Below are 15,850 nucleotides of genomic sequence, written 5' to 3' on the forward strand. Positions count from 1 at the left end.
CCAGGCTGGGGCATGAACCCGTGTCCCCTGCATCGGCAGGCAGAATCTCAACCACTGCGCCACCAGGAAAGCCCTCATAACATGTATTTTTAAAGAGTTTGTAAGTTATGTGCATGAAGGTAATTTTTAAAGTTAACTATAATAGCAAGAGGGAAAGAAAAGGAGGGGAGAGTATTTAAACACCTAATGAAAGAGAATGATTAGGTACCCTGTGATGTAGTAATACAAAGGGAATATTATGGGTTTATTTAAAAATATAACCAAAATCTCTGTTTTATGGTAGAAAGATTATAACACTGTGCTTGATGAAAAAAACCAGAGTATTCAATTATATTTATATATTTTACAAATTATGCAAATTAAAAGCATACAGGTCAAGAGCAGAAAGTTATTATTTTTTTAATATAGTATAAAGTAAGTAGAAAAAGTTACTATTTATTTCTGATTTTAAATGTGATATATTTATTTATAAAAGTTGTGAAATAAAGTGAAGTATATAGAATAAGATAAAAACCAGTCTTAATTCTACCACCCCAAAATAACCACTGTCAACACTTTGATACATATGTTTATATATATTCTGTTACTGTTTTATTGAGGTATAATTCATATAATAATGTGTACATATTTTTAACATCTTTATTGGAGTATAATTGCTTTACAGTGGTGTTAGTTTCTGCTGTATAACAAAGTGAATTAGCTATACATATACATATATTCCCATATCTCCTGCCTCTTGCATCTCCCTCCCAACCTCCCTATCCTATTCCTCTAGGTGGTCACAAAGCACCAAACTGTTCTCCCTGTGCTCTGAGGCTGCTTCCCACTAGCTATCTATTTTATGTTTGGTAGTATATATAAGTCCATTTACATATTTTTAAAGTGTATAGTCTCATAAACTTTGATTTTTTTATATCATGATGTATACGCATATATATCCACAAATGATATGTATATCAACACAATCAAGATAACATATCCATCACTCCCAAAACTTTCCTTGTCCCTCTATTATTCTTTTCTCCTGTCTCATCTTTTAAAGGCAGTAATTGATTTCTGTCTCAATAGATTGGTTTGAATTTTATAGAATTTTATATAAGTGAAATCAAACATGAAGCCTCTTTTTGGTCTGGCTTATTTCAACCAACATGAATATTTTGGGGTTCATCCATGTTGTGGCCTATATCAATTGTTCATTCCTTTTAATTGCCGAATAGTATTCCATTGTATAGATTTACCACTATTTATCCATTTACCTGTTGATGGACATTTGGATTACTTGCAGTCTGGGTATTACAAATAAAGGTGCTGTCAACATTTGTGCAGAAGTCTTTGTGTGAACATATACTTTTACTTTCTTGACTAAATATCTAGGAAAGAAATGGCTGGATCATGTAGTAGGTGTATGTTTAACTTTTTAAGAAATTGCCAAAATATTTTGCAAAGTGGTTGTACCGTTTACATTCCTACCAGCAGTGTTTCAGTGTTCTAAATCCTCCACATCTTTTCCAAAACGAAATATGTTGTTTTAAAAATTTTAGTCATTCAGAAAGGTATGTAGTACTTATTTCATTGTGGTTTTAATTTGCATTTCCCACATGACTAATGATGTTGAACATCTTTTCATGAAGATGTGTCTGCTCAAATCTTTTGCTGATTTATTGTTGTTGTTTTCCTAAGTTTTGAGTTCTTTATATACTCTAGAAACAAGTCCTTTATTAGCTGTGTGACTTATAATTATTTTCTCCCAGCCTGTGGCTTGTCTTTTCATTCTCTTTACAGTGTCTTTTGAAGAGCCAAAGCCTTAACTTTGATGAAGTTCAATTTATCAGTTTTTTCTTGTATGGGTCATGCTTTTGGCACTGTATCAGAATTATTTTTACTTAACCTAAAGCTTTTGTTGTACAAATTTTACAATGTTAGGTTTTACATTTATGTCTGTTTTGAGTTAGTTTTTGTATGTGGTTTAGTTACGGATTGAAGGAAGGTCCTTTTTTCCATATATTCTTTTCAGGATTTCATTTGCATCTTTGTCAAAAATCTACTAACCATATATGTGTGCATTTATTACTGGACTCTGTTCTTTTTTACCTATATGTTTCTCTTCATGCCCACACCACACTGTCTTGATCACTGTAGTTTTATAATAAGTCTCGGAGTCAGGTAGTGTTAGTCTTGTTTGTTCTTTTTAAAAAGTTGTTTTGGCTATTCTAGGCCATATGCATTTCCATATAAATTACATGATTTGGCTTTTCAAGTATTGATATTACAAAAGAGTCCTGGAATTTTGATTTGGATTGCCTTAAATCTATGGATCAATTTGGATAGAATTAACATTTTAACAATGTTGATTCTTCTGATCCATAGACACAGCATATCTGTCTATTTACTTATGTCTTTTTACGTTTCCAGTAACAGTGTTTTGTAGTTTTCAGTATCCAAGTATTCATTACCTATCTTTGATCAGATTTATCATTTCATATATATACAAATACAGTTGGTTTCTGTATTGATCTTGATAAATTCACTTAGTAGTACCTCCCTCTTCTTCCCTCGCTCTCTCTTCCTCTCTCCCTCCCTCCTCCTTTCCTTCCCTCCCTCCCTCCTCCTTTCCATCCCTCCTTCTTTCTCTCTCTCCTTTCTTTCAATGCATTATGATTTCCTACATAGACAATCATGTTATCTTTGGATGAAGACAGTTTTACTTTAGTTAGAACCTCTAGTACAATATTAATAGATGGGGGTGAGAGCAGACATCCTCATTTTATTCCTGGTTTTAAGAAGAAAGTAATGATGTTTCCTTTGTCATGGAATTTACAAAAGTTGCTTATTTTGGAGAACTTCCTGGAATTCCTGGACGTACAACCCGTGAAAATGTGGTGGCTTTTCTAAGATTGGGCCCCAAGGGTGTTTAACACTAAAGTTAGTCCACATTTGGCATCCAGCAGTTCACCAGCATTATCATTCGTGTGTGTTCCTACCAGTTACAGGCTCCAGAGGTGTCTGTTTCAGTCTTTTGTGGAGTCCTCTCCTACGCTGACTCTTGAAAATCCTCTTGGGCTATTGGGAGCTCTTCTTCCACCATATGAAGAAGACTTCCTAGCTTGTTGAAGACATGGGAATCAACCCAGAGCCAACAGCAACCAGCAGACACAAAATAAAATTAAGAGAGGGCAGACAGCAGAAGCAAGAGGAACTACAATCCTGCAGCCTGTTGAACAAAAACCACATTCACAGAAAGATAGACAAGCTGAAAATGCAGAGGGCTATGTACCAGATGAAGGAACAAGATAAAACCCAAGAAAAACAACTAAATGAAGTGGAGATAGGCAACCTTCCAGAAAAAGAATTAAGAATAAAGATAGTGAAGATGATCCAGAACCTCGGAAAAAGAATGGAGGTAAAGATCGACAAGATGCAAGAAATATTTAACAAAGATCTAGAAGAATTAAAGAACAAACAAACAGAGATGAACAATACAATAACTGAAATGAAAACTACACTAGAAAGAATCAATAGCAGAATAACTGAGGGAAAAGAACGGATAAGTGACCTGGAAGACAGAATTGTGGAAGTCACTGCTGCAGAAAAGAATAAAGAAAAAAGAATGAAAAGAAATGAAGACAGCCTAAGATCCTCTGGGACAACATTAAGCGCAACAACATTCGCATTATATGGGTCCCAGAAGGAGAAGAGAGAGAGAAAGGACCTGAGAAAATATTTGAAGAGATTATAGTTGAAAACTTGGGAAAGGAAAGTTTTCCCTAACATGGGAAAGGAAATAGCCACCCAAATCCAGGAAGCTCAGAGAGCCCCATAGAAGATAAACCCAAGGAGAAACACAAAGAGACACATAGTAATCAAATTGGCAAAAATTAAAGACAAAGAAAACTTATTGAAAGCAGCAAGGGAAAAACGCAAATAACATACAAGGGAACTCTCATAAGGTTAACAGCTGATTTCTCAGCAGAAACTCTACAAGCCAGAAGGTTGTGGCATGATATACTTAAAGTGATGAAAGGGAAGAACAAACAACCAAGATTACTCTACCCGAAAAGGATCTCATTCAGATTCGATGGAGAAATGAAAAGCTTTAGAGACAAGCAAAAGCTAAGAGAATTCAGCACCATCAAACCAGCCCTACAACGAATGCTAAAGGAACTTCTCTAAGTGGGAAACACAAGAGAAGAAAAGGACCTACAAAACAAACCCAAAACAATTAAGAAAATGGTCATAGGAACATACATATCAATAATTACCTTAAACGTGAATGGATTAAATGCTCCAACCAAAAGACACAGGCTTGCTGAATGGATACAAAAACAAGACCCATATATATGCTGTCTACAAGAGACCCACTTCAGACCTAGGGACACATACAGACTGAAAGTGAGGAGATGGAAAAGCATATTCCATGCAGATGGAAATCAAAAGAGGCTGGAATACAAATACTCATATCAGATAAAATAGACTTAAAAATAAAGAATGTTACAAGAGACAAGGAAGGACACTACATAATGATCAAGGGATCATTCCAAGAAGAAGATATAATAATTATAAATATATATGCACCCAACATAGGAACACCTCAATACATAAGGTAACTGCTAACTGCTATAAAAGAGGAAATCGACAGTAACAGAGTAATAGTGGGGGGCTTTAACACCTCACTTACACCAGTGGACACATCATCCAAAATGAAAATAAATAAGGAAACAGAAGCTTTAAATGACACAATAGACCTGATAGTTTTAATTGATATTTATAGGATATTCCATCCAAAAACAGCAGATTACACTTTCTTCTCAAGTGCGCACAGAACATTCTCCAGGAGAGATCACATCTTGGGTCACAAATCTAGCCACAGTAAATTTAAGAAAATTGAAATCATATCAAGCATCTTTTCTGACCACAACTCTATGAGATTAGAAATGAATTACAGGGGAAAAAACTGTAAAAAACACAAACACATGGAGGCTAAACAATATGTTATGAAATAACCAAGAGATAACTGAAGAAATCAAAGAGAAAATCAAAAAATACCTAGAGACAAATGACAACAAAAACACGATGATCCAAAACCTACGGGATGCAGCAAAAGCAGTTCTAAGGGGGACGTTTATAGCAATACAAGCCTACCTCAAGAAACAAGAAAAATCTCAAATAAACAATCTAACCTTACACCTAAAGGAACTAGAGAAAGAAGAACAAAACCCAAAGTTAGTACAAGGAAAGAAATCATAAAGATCAGATCAGAAATGAATGAAAGAGAAAAAAGAAAACAATAGCAAAGATCAATAAAACTAAAAGCTGGTCCTTTGAGAAGATAAACAAAATTGATAAACCATTAGCCAGACTCATCAAGAAAAAGAGGGAGAGGACTCAAATCAATAAAATTAGAAATGAAAAAGGAGAAGAGACACCGCAGAAATACAAAGCATCCTAAGAGACAACTACAAGCAACCCTAATGCCAATAAATGGAAAACCTAGAAGAAATGGACAAATACTTAGAAAGGTGTAACGGTCCAAAACTGAACCAGGAAGAAATAGAAAATATGAACAGACCAATCACAAGTAATGAAATTGAAACTGTGATTAAAAATCTTCCAACAACAAAAGTCATGGTCCAGATGGCTTCACAGGTGAATTCTATCAAACATTTAGAGAAGAGCTAACACCTATCCTTCTCAAACTGTTCCAAAAAATTGCAGAGGAAGGGACACTTCCAAACTCATTCTATGAGGCCACCATCACCCTGATACCAAAACCAGATGAAGATACTACAAAAAAAGAAAATTACAGACCAATATCACTGATGAATATAGATGCAAAAATCCTCAAGAAAATAATAGCAAACAGAATCCAACAACACATTAAAAGGATCATACACCATGATCAAGTGGGATTTATTCCAGGGATGCTAGGATTCTTCAGTATACTCAAATCAATCAATGTGATACACCATATTAACAAATTGAGCAATAAAAACCATATGATCATTTTAATAGATGCAGAAAAAGCTTTTGCCAAAATTCAACACCCATTTATGATAAAACCTCTCCAGTAAGTGGGCATAGAGGGAACCTACCTCAACATAATAAAGGCCATATATGACAAACCCACAGCACTTATCATTCTCAATGGTGAAAACTGAAAGCGTTTCCTCTAAGGTCAGGAACAAGAGAAGGATGTCCCCTCTCACCACTATTATTCAACACAGTTTTGGAAGTTGTAGCCACATCAATCAGAGAAGAAAAGAAATAAAAAGAATACAAATTGGAAAAGAAGAAGTAAAGCTGTCACTGTTTGCAGATGACATGATACTATACATAGAGAATCCTAAAGATGCCACCAGAAAACTACTAGAGCTAATCAATGAATTTGGTAAAGTAGGAGGATACAAAATTAATGTACAGAAATCCCTTGCATTCCTTTAAACTAATGATGAAAAATGTGAAAGAGAAATTAAGGAAACACTCCCATTTACCATTGCAACAAAAAGAAGAAAATACCTAGGAATAAACCTACCTATGGAGACAAAAGACCTGTATGCAGAAAACTATGACACTGATGAAAGAAATTAAAGATGATACCAACAGATGGAGAGATATACCACATTCCTGGATTGGAAGAATCAATATTGTGAAAATGACTGTACTATCCAAAGCAATCTACAGATTCATTGCAATCCCTATCAAATTACCAATGGCATTTTTTACAGAAGTAGAACAAAAAATCTTAAAATTTGTATGGAGACACAAAAGACCCTGAATAGCCAAAGCAGTCTTGAGGGAAAAAAAGGAGCTGGAGGAATCAGACTCCCTGACTTCAGACTATACTACAAAGCTACAGTAATCAAGACAATATGGTACTGACACAAAAACAGACATATAGATCAATGGAACAAGATAGAAAGCCCAGAGATAAATCCACACATCTGTGGTCAACTAATCTATGACAAAGGAGGCAAGGATATACAATGGAGAAAAGACAGTCTCTTCAATAAGTGGTGCTGGGAAAACTGGACAGCTACATGGAAAAGAATAAAATTAGAACACTCCCTCACACCATACACAAAAATAAACCCTAAATGGATTAGAGACCTAAATGTAAGGCCGGACACTCTAAAACTCTTAGAGGAAAACATAGGAAGAACACTCTTTGACACAAATCACAGCAAGATTTTTTTTGATCCACCTCCTAGAGTAATGGAAATAAAAACAAAAATAAACAAATGGGACCTAATGAAACTTCAAATCTTTTGCACAGCAAAGGAAACCATAAACAAGACGAAAAGACAACCCTCAAAATGGGAGAAAATATTTGCAAACTAATCAATGGACAAAGGATTAATCTACAAAATATATAAACAGCTCATGCAGCTCAATATTAAAAAAACAAACAACCCAATCCAAAAATGGGCAGAAGACCTATATAGACATTTCTCCAAAGAAGACATACAGATGGCCAAGAATCACATGAAAAGCTCCTGAGCATCACTAATTATTAGAGAAATGCAAATCAAAACTACAATGAAGTATCACGTCACACCAGTTAGAATGGGCAACATCAGAAAATCTACAAACAACAAATGTTGGAGAGGGTGTGGAGAAAAGGGAACCCTCTTGCACTGTCAGTGGGAATGTAAGTTGATACAGCCACTATGGAGAACAGTATGGAGGTTCCCTAAAAAATTAAAAATAGGCTTCCCTGGTGGCGCAGTGGTTGAGAGTCTGCCTGCCGATGCAGGGGACACGGGTTCGTGCCGCGGTCCAGGAAGATCCCGCATGCCGCGGAGCGGCTAGGCCCGTGAGCCATGGTTGCTGAGCCTGCGCGTCCGGAGCCTCTGCTCCGCAACGGGAGAGGCCACAGCAGTGAGAGGCCCGCATACCGCAAAAAAAAACCCCCAAAACAAAAACCAGAAATAGAATTACCTTATGATCCAGCAATCCCACTACTGGGCATATACCCAGAGAAAACCATAATTCAAAAAGACACACACGCACCCCAATGTTCATTGCAGCACTATTTACAATAGCCAGGTCATGGAAGCAAACTAAATGCCCATCAACAGACAAATAGATAAAGAAGATGTGGTACATATATACAATGGAATATTACTCTGCCATAAAAAGGAACGAAATTGGGTCATTTTTTGAGACGTGGATGGATCTAGAGACTGTCCTACAGAGTGAAGTACATCAGAACGAGAAAAACAAATATCGTATATTAATGCATATATGTGGAACCTAGAAAAATGGTACAGATGAACCGGTTTGCAGGGCAAAAGTTGCGACACAGATGTAGAGAACAAATGTGTGGACACTAAGGGGGGAAAGCCACGGGTGTTGGTGTTGGTGGTGTGCTGAATTTGGCGATTGGGATTGACATGTATACACTGATGTGTATAAAATTGATGACTAATAAGAACATGCTGTATATAAAAAAAGTTGCTTATTTCTAGAGATCAATAATTAGGTCACACTTTAAGCAACAAATATATTGTTTAATAAAAAATTGCTTTCAAACCAATTTTACTATAATTTATATGAGTGTATGTTGGAGTTTCTTCCCTTTCAGGATCTAACAGAATACATGTAAATATTTAAGATTAGGAAGGTGTCATAGTAACTACTTTCCAGTAATAAACATGTCTTTCCTATTTAAAATTTAAACAATGTTTGAAGGGACCAGTAGCAACATCTTAATAAAGTGGTGTTTGTAGTAGCTGAGGAACAGCTAGAGTTGGATAAGCAGTGCTGGTTCTTAGGAGATTAGCAGAAAGTTTTGCTTTGTAACATTCAGGCTGTACTGGACAAAAGATAGTAAGATTTCCAAATCTTTAAAGCCGTTCTTTTCTATGCTACATACTTCAAATGCTGACCATGGTAGCAGAGCCTGATTTGAGCCTAAAAAAAACTTAGTTAATCATGAGCCTTGATGGGAAAAGCCTACAATCATAAAATTCATCTTTGTCCTTGGGATTTTGCTGTCAGACTCAGCAGAATTCAAACATTTACTGAAGACCAAGAGAGTCTTCATCCTTGGTAACCATGGAGGTTGTCGTCTAACAAGTAGAATTGCTTGAGCAGCCCTTGAAAGGGGTTTCAGTCCCAGAGGATAAAGAGGCTCTTAAAAACACTCTGCCCAGAATTCATCATATTCACTTGAAACTTCTGTTAGTTCCAAGGATTATTTAGAGTGCTGTCAGAGATCTCCAAGGAGCTATAAAACACCTTGTGTAATATAGTATCTGTACCAGCTAAAATGGTTACAACTCTTAGAAGCTCACCTGTTGGGTCTGAGAATGTTAGTTGAAGGTGTGGCTGTCTTTTATGCCAGAAACAAATAAAACGAGCCATGCTGTTTCCTCTCCCCATCCCACCCTATACTTTGCCTTTCAACTCTTACTCATCCTTCAGGTCTCTGCACCCTGCTCCTCACCCTGGGTTAGATGTCCCTACTTTCTGTTCTGTTAGCACTGTGTACTTCCCTTAGCACACATTTATTGACTGTGTTGTGATTGCTTCTCAACTTGTTTGAATGTTCCACTAGGTTATAACCTCTGAGAGGGCCCCTACTGTATCCAGCTTTTTCATTATTATGTCACCCGCAGCAGTGCTTAGCCCATAGTTGGGACTCCTAGACATTTGTTTGATGAATGTATGAATGAATAACTGCATAGAGCAGACCCTGAGTGGGTAGGAGTATTTCAGTGCCCAAGTAAAAATAATAAGACAAAGGTTTCCTTGTTAATGGATTGAATTGATGAAAGACCAGGGTTTGAAAAGTAAATGAAGGAATAAACCCAGAGTTTTAGGAAGAGAGGAAGACAACCATTGCTATATAGATTAGAGGAGCCTAACATAGGAACCTGTGAAGGTCTGGTAGTGAGGTTACCCGCTTGTGACTAGGGGTCTGGAGCATGATGTAGGCACGGTGTCTATGAATTTGATGTTTAGATAGAAGCGTGCTCTTATAAAGCAGGTTGATGCATGGATGTGGGTCACGATGGTAAAGACTCAATCTGTTATGAAAATTTAGAATACTCTGACAAAGGGGAAGGGGATGCTGCTTGCTCTTACTTGTATGCGACCATTTGTATTGATCCTTGAAATGTTTCTCACTTTTTCTGAACGCTGCCATTGTAGTGGGGAGTCATAAGATACATAACTGGTGCTCTTTTGATATCTTTATGTTTCCTGAAATGTTTATGTGTCTAGTTTTCTTTTACCCTCGTTTTCCTTTAGGTTTTCTCAACATGATTGGGTTCTAGCTGGGGAAAAATGGATATAACTGGCATATACAAAATTTATCATTTAATATAGATACTGTTTTTAAAATAGCTGTATTACTGAACTCTCCTTTTAATTCCAATATTTATTTCAATTGATTGTCTTGGATTTTTTTTCAGGTAGATATATTGTTATGTGCAAATAAGGATAATGTTTCCTTCTCTTTCCTAATATTTTACTTCTTTTTAATTCTAGTGTTTTTGTTTTTGTTTTTTTTGCAGTACGTGGGCCTCTCACTGCTGTGGCCTCTCCCGTTGCGGAGCACAGGCTCCAGACGCGCAGGCTCAGCGGCCATGGCTCACGGGCCCAGCCACTCCGCGGCATGTGGGATCTTCCTGGACCAGGGCATGAACCCGTGTCCCCTGCATCCGCAGGCGTACTCTCAACCACTGTGCCACCAGGGAAGCCCCCTAGTGGTCTTATTCAATTGCTTAGGACTACCAGAAGGATGTTCAAATACTAGTTGCGATGGTGAGCATTTTTGTCTCGCTTTTTATATTAATACAAATGTCCATAGTGTTTTTCTTTTAAATATTACATTGCCAATTTATCTGACTACAGATATTCCATATCACATGAAAGAATACCCTTCTATTTCTAGGTCATAGATTTAAAAGTTTATCACTTGCTTTATAAGAAACATCTATTGAGGTACTCAGGTGGCTTTTCTCCTTTGACTTATTAATATGATGAATTATAGATTTCCTAATATTGGCCATAATTGCATTCATTCCTGGAATAAATCCTACTTTATCATAGTGTATTATTCTTTTAATATCCTGACAGATTTGATTTTCTAATGTTTTATTAATGATAAATGTATTTATAGTTAACAGTTGAGATTGCCTAGGAGACTGTGAGTTTGCCTCACAGTTACTACTCCCTGGCCATTTCTTGCTTCCAACCCCTGCAGTTCTGAGCTGGGGTGGGGAGGCTGTTTATGACTTTTCCCTTGGGTTCTGGTCACTTTCTTCTCAGCTAGATTATGTTCTTATCCTTCCTTTATTTTGTCTTTGTCTATTGTCTTTGTAGTAGAATTTTCTTGAATCTTCTCTCCTGATTTCCTCTAATTTAGATTGCTTCTCTTTTTCCTTTCTTTTCTGTTTTCCTCTGGATTTTATTCATCAGACACTGCGAAAGTGAGGGGTAGGCAAAACACATTTTATTAATCCAAAAGCCCTGATCTTGTACTTCAAATCTCAGAGCAATATGCAAAACAGAATTACACAGTATTTTCATTCAATTCACATTTGAGACTGTAGCATTTCTAAAAATCTGGTATTAGCTTTCAAAATTTCGTAATAGTAAAGTGTCTGCCTCAGGGAGGGGACAGTATCACTCAACTACTTCCCTAGGATTTGCGAGTGTCTCAGTGGTTGGCTCAAGATTGAAGCTGAGGATGTTGGCGTTATAAATCTTGTACGCTAAGCCTTATGCCTTGAGGAGTATCTTTAATTGTGAAGGCTTTTGTGTAGGTGCAATAGAACATTTGGTTAACTCTGGTAATTGGAATAAGATGCATACTTTTGCTTAAGACCAATAGACTTCTTTTTGCTTCAGTTGTGCTTTGGGAGACACATTCTGAATCTTGTGTATATTTGCTATTAAGACCTGAGATATCTGGAAGAACATATAAGCACAGTCCTCAAAAAACCACTCTCACACCAGCAGCCAATTGCAAACACCAAGGGTGTACAGATGTTGTGCTAAACAGCACTTTACCCATCTGTGTGGTTCACCTGGGGGATGGTCCATACAGTGGATGCTACACTCGAGAGTCCCTTCTCAGCAGGGTCTTTCTCCCTTTTCCTTTTCTTTCTCCAAATCCTCCCCTGGGGTCATACTTTCTTCAGCTGGTGCTCCTTGTAGTCAAGGTCAGAAACTTTAATTCTAAACTCCATCCTGGGAAAAGATTGAGGCTCTTCCTGGCTCAGGAATTTGAGGTTCTGTGGGGTAGACCATACTTTTGACAAACAAACCCTTCTCTGGTCAAGACTGATTCTTTTTCAGTAATGCAAATCTGCTGTTTAGCCAAAAAAAGATCCCCTCTCCACCAGAAGTGAATATCTGGAGAGGTGAAGGATACAGAGGCCCTTCCTGTTACATGTTTTAAGTAGTATGGGCCATTTTGACAGCAATTTTACAGAGCGTGGCTAGGCTGACTAAATGGATGTTTCACCCATGGGTCTTTGAGCCCAGGGTGTTGAATTTGTTTTTGCAGATCCAGTAGTGGGTAAGCAGTCTGGGCAAGAGTTCCAGGGCTATGGTCTCTCCAAGCCTCTGTGTCCCTGAATGACCTTAGGCAAATGCATTAACTTCTCCCTCTGTAAAAGAAAGGTGATTGTGCTGTCTCCTCTATTCTAGAGCTGATGGGAAGAAGAATGTGAATGTGACAGTAAAAACCTCTGCGCTTCCCTGAGAAGGGTGCCGCGTAATCACAAGGTGTTACTATCACCATTTCTGTTAGGTGAGTTGAGATTGTATGGCTGGAACTAAATCAGTTGCACTTGCCTATCTTTATCTGCAGCTTTAATGCTTCTGGTCTCCCACACAGCCTATAAGCACATAAATATTATTTTCCTAGTCAGGCTGCCTTCCAAGGAGCCAGGGCTGACTCTCGCCTTATACCCTCGAGCCTGGTCTCTTTGGTTGGGTATATAGTGAAGTGGATTCTTTTCTTGGCCAGATAGCCCCTGTCTCACTGCTGTTGAGCAGGGTGACCTTGGACCTTTACTAAACCTCTCTAAGGCTCTGTGTCTTCACCAGTAAAACTGGGTTACTTAAAACTATTTTATGGATTAAATGAGATTAGTTCTCTAAAACTCCTGGCAAACAGAAGATGCTCAATAAACGTAAGTGTTTTGAAATTTTATTTTCTGCTATTCTCTCCCATTTTGGCCCTGACATTCATGTGACATGTGCATTGCCATCCCAGCATCTTGTTTTGGGTAGCAGTAGATAACTTTGTGTGCTTTGAGATATGACATCATTATTTCTGAAAGACTTCATTTTGAACCATGTGTCTTCATTCTCAATGTCTTCAAAGCAATTTAAACAAACCCAATGTATAAAAGCATTTACTTTGTGACATTTATTTTCTATAGCTTGTGAGCCCTGACCTGCTCTTAATAGAAAGTGAAAGCTGCAGAAGCTGTTCTGGCTGTTAGGAGGTGCTATTGAAAGCCTTAGTGGGCCAGAAACAACCCTTTTGAAATTGACTCTGGAGTGTGACGATGCCAAGTACTAGCAGACGCTCAGGAAACCTGTCACATTTGCCATGTGTTACCAGAAATCTCAAGAGTCTACAGAGGTTTTAGAAGAATTTTTGTCCTACGAAGCTTTTGCCATCTTAATCTCTAGATTTCCCTTTTGCTGTGGATGGAACATGCTGCAGCAAAGGAATCTCAGGCTGCAAACCGGGGTCTGTGGATAGGGAGGGTGTCCCCCATGCAGAGATATTTGTAGGCTTCCAGCTGAGCTTAGCTACATGACAGCTTTATGCCTGAGAATTAGTGATTTCATTGAAAAGTGGCTATTTCTGCTGCACCCGGTTGTTTTACAGTGGTTTAAAGGTCTGCTCTGCCTCTGACTGGCTAGGTGACCTTGTAGGGTTATTTAGCCCAGGAGTCTCAATTTCACTGTCTATAAAATTGTGATAGTGGTACCAACCTTGTGGTACTTTTATACAAATTTGTTGTATATAAAGCTTCTACGTTGGTATTTGACATTATAGAAGGAGCATCAATATATTTTAGCTATTATTTTTAATAAAACCAATGAAAAAGAATCATTGTGGTAGGCTGAATAATGACCTTACAAAGATATCCTCATCCTTGGAACCTGTGAATATGTTACCTTTCATGGCAAAAAGGACTTTGCAAATATGATTAAGGACCTTGAGATGAGGAGGTTATCCTGGGTCATCTGGGTGGGTCTAATCTAATCACTTGAACCCTTAAAAGGAAGCTTTTCCTTTTGTGGTCAGAGAAAAAGATGTGACAGCATAAGCAGGGTCAGCAGCATGCTACATTGCTGGATTTGAAGATGAAGAAAGGGGGCCACAAGCCAAGGAATGCAAGCAGCCTCTAGAAGCTAGAAAAGGCAAGGAAACAGATTCTCCCCTAGAGACTCTAGAAGGAACCAGCCCTCCCAACACCTAACTTCAGTCCAGTGAGACCCATGTCAGACTTCTGACCTATAGAACTGTGAGAATAAGTTTGTGTAGCTTTCAGCCACTAAGTTTGTGATAATTTCTTATATAGCAACGATGGAACACTAACACATAATTGAAGAGAATGTCAAGGACTTGTGCAACTGTAGAAAGGATGAGGCCCATGATGCTCTGTATTTGGATAAGCTATTAGAGTATATGTGCTAAATTCTAGTCTCCTTGAAATCCTACCAACTTCTCTTCTGGGCAGGAGACATGGCTTGCTTCACAAGGATTGAAGTGTTTTGTTATACCCCAAAAGATCTGAATCTAGTCTGAAAAAGTTGCATTAATTATATTTGAATTTTGGAACTACTGTAATTGCACAAATGCCTTGTTCCTCTGAATAAACAGCAAAAGAGTTTTGCTATACCTTATTCTGTGGAGGTAAGAACTTAGAAGTCAAAGTCAGAAGATATGGGTCTGGGTCCCGCTATCCTGGAAAAACAAATCATGTAACCTCCAAAATGGATCTGTAGAATGGAGATGATAATACTTGGTTTATTTACATGTCGTGTGGGTCAAGGAGATAATGTGAGTAAAGAGGCATTGAGAACTGGCCCACTATACAAATTTCAGGTGTAAGTATCGTTATATTTGTTGTTGTTATCATCATGTGACAGAATCATGGAATGTTAGATCAGGAAAAGGCACTAGAGATCATTTAGTCCACTAGCCTTGGAACTTGGGTCAGAAGAGGCTAAATAACTTGAAAATGTTCTCTTGGCTCCCTAATGTCCAGCCACTGACATGGCCCGGATAATCACAGGTAGATGGTAATGAACTTTAGCTCATTTGAATGGTACAGGATAATCACAGGTAGATGGTAATGAACTTTATCTCATTTGAATGGTACAGGATAATCACAGGTAGATGGTAATGAACTTTATCTCATTTGAATGGTACAGGCCAGAGTGGGAAAGGATACACCTGTAAGAATTGAGAGGCAGAGGGATCTGGTCATAAGAACTGGTGATGAATTGGGAGGGATTGGCAATGGAAGAGAATATCCAGGTGGGCCCTGGGAATTTGGGGAAGTAACAGGGTGGCGTGGGGTGAAGTGGCACCATGCTGAGCTGGTGGTCAGAGATGGCCTTATAGTTAATGAAAGTAGGAATATAACTTCAAGCTTCTGACTGAAGTCTTGTGTTCTTTCCACTACACGTATTGGTTTTGGTCTGGGGGAGGAGAGGAAACTGCCTTGGGTCTTTGTGTGTGATTCATCGCCCGACTTTTGGAAGGAACCCAAGATGGACTTACTTTGAATTCTGCTCAAAGATTAAGATATTGCAGTCAAGTCCATTCAGACCACTGAACAGTCTCCCTCACTATGTGATAGGCTCA

General features: G+C 38.0%; 1 protein-coding gene across 6 annotated transcripts in view; it reads left to right on the forward strand.

Moving 5' to 3' along the window:
- Positions 1-15,850, forward strand: part of PLPPR1 (phospholipid phosphatase related 1) — a 616,358-nt gene that overhangs the window by 123,922 nt on the left and 476,586 nt on the right. For 4 of the 6 annotated variants that reach the window (XM_079927527.1, XM_079927524.1, XM_079927526.1 and 1 more), the window contains 2 exons: positions 10,518-10,767; positions 12,661-12,763. The gene's annotated coding sequence lies outside the window, so the exon portion shown is untranslated. Of the gene's footprint in view, positions 1-10,160; positions 10,768-12,660; positions 12,764-15,850 lie in introns of those variants that run through there. The other 2 variants (XM_079927529.1, XM_079927525.1) reach the window with 2 other exon arrangements.

Source organism: Stenella coeruleoalba (genome assembly GCF_951394435.1).
Source record: "Stenella coeruleoalba genome assembly, chromosome: 7".
Classification (NCBI taxonomy): domain Eukaryota; kingdom Metazoa; phylum Chordata; class Mammalia; order Artiodactyla; family Delphinidae; genus Stenella; species Stenella coeruleoalba.